The 1,760-nt window shown below is 54.4% G+C and overlaps 1 long non-coding RNA gene across 2 annotated transcripts; it reads left to right on the top strand.

Moving 5' to 3' along the window:
* On the top strand, positions 1 to 1,230 carry LOC140473687 (uncharacterized). Of its 2 annotated transcripts, none has more exons than XR_011958538.1 (3): positions 1 to 145; positions 191 to 472; positions 1,191 to 1,230. It is a non-coding gene; the product is annotated as an uncharacterized lncRNA (long non-coding RNA). The 2 variants fall into 2 exon arrangements; XR_011958539.1 differs by lacking the exon at positions 1,191 to 1,230 and adding an exon at positions 1,044 to 1,110 and having other exon boundaries at positions 191 to 427.
* The last annotated feature ends 530 nt before the right edge of the window (positions 1,231 to 1,760 follow it).

The raw sequence follows: 1,760 nt of genomic DNA, 5'->3' as shown, positions 1-1,760 counted from the left end.
CAGTGTGCAGGTACGTACCCCAATAATACCCCCAAACCAGGGACACAGTGTGCAGGTACGTACCCCAATAATACCCCCAAACCAGGGACACAGTGTGCAGGTACGTACCCCAATAATACCCCCAAACCAGGGACACAGTGTACAGGTACGTGCCCCAATAATACCCCCAAACCAGGGACACAGTGTACAGGTACGTACCCCAATAATACCCCCAAACCAGGGACACAGTGTGCAGGTACGTACCCCAATAATACCCCCACCCCCAAACCAGGGACACAGTGTACAGGTACGTACCCCAATAATACCCCCAAACCAGGGACACAGTGTGCAGGTACGTACCCCAATAACACCCCCACCCCCAAACCAGGGACACAGTGTACAGGTACGTACCCCAATAATACCCCCAAACCAGGGACACAGTGTACAGGTACGTACCCCAATAATACCCCCAAACCAGGGACACAGTGTGCAGGTACGTACCCCAATAACACCCCCAAACCAGGGACACAGTGTACAGGTACGTACCCCAATAATACCCCCAAACCAGGGACACAGTGTGGCAGGTACGTACCCCAATAACACCCCCAAACCAGGGACACAGTGTATTGGTACGTACCCCAATAACACCCCCAAACCAGGGTCACAGTGTACAGGTACGTACCCCAATAATACCCCACCCCCAAACAGGGACACAGTGTACAGGAACGTACCCCAATAATACCCCAAACCAGGGACACAGTGTACAGGTACGTGCCCCAATAATACCCCCACCCCCAAACCAGGGACACAGTGTGCAGGTACGTACCCCAATAACACCCCCCCACCCCAAACCAGGGACACAGTGTGCAGGTACGTACCCCAATAACACCCCCACCCCCAAACCAGGGACACAGTGTGCAGGTACGTGCCCCAATAACACCCCCAAACCAGGGTCACAGTGTACAGGTACGTACCCCAATAATACCCCCAAACCAGGGGGCACAGTGTGCAGGTACGTACCCCAATAATACCCCCACCCCCAAACCAGGGGACACAGTGTACAGGTACGTACCCCAATAATACCCCCACCCCCAAACCAGGGACACAGTGTGCAGGTACGTACCCCAATAATACCCCCAAACCAGGGTCACAGTGTACAGGTACGTACCCAATAATACCCCCCACCCCCAAACCAGGGACACAGTGTGCAGGTACGTACCCCAATAATACCCCCAAACCAGGGACACAGTGTACAGGTACGTGCCCCAATAATACCCCCAAACCAGGGACACAGTGTACAGGTACGTGCCCCAATAATACCCCCAAACCAGGGACACAGTGTGCAGGTACGTACCCCAATAATACCCCCACCCCCAAACCAGGGACACAGTGTGCAGGTACGTACCCCAATAATACCCCCAAACCAGGGACACAGTGTACAGGTACGTGCCCCCAATAATACCCCCCAAACCAGGGACACAGTGTACAGGTACGTGCCCCAATAATACCCCAAACCAGGGACACAGTGTGCAGGTACGTTACCCCAATAATACCCCCAAACCAGGGACACAGTGTACAGGTACGTGCCCCAATAATACCCCCAAACCAGGGTCACAGTGTACAGGTACGTGCCCCAATAACACCCCCACCCCCAAACCAGGGTCACAGTGTGCAGGTACGTACCCCAAATAATACCCCCAAACCAGGGTCACAGTGTACAGGTACGTACCCCAATAATACCCCCCACCCCAAACCAGGGACACAGTGTGCAGGTACGTACC

The sequence above is a fragment of the Chiloscyllium punctatum genome, unplaced genomic scaffold, assembly GCF_047496795.1.
Source record: "Chiloscyllium punctatum isolate Juve2018m unplaced genomic scaffold, sChiPun1.3 scaffold_683, whole genome shotgun sequence".
Taxonomy (NCBI): domain Eukaryota; kingdom Metazoa; phylum Chordata; class Chondrichthyes; order Orectolobiformes; family Hemiscylliidae; genus Chiloscyllium; species Chiloscyllium punctatum.
The sequence above is the reverse complement of the archived record's forward strand: the minus strand, read 5'-3'. Positions and strand labels throughout refer to the sequence as shown.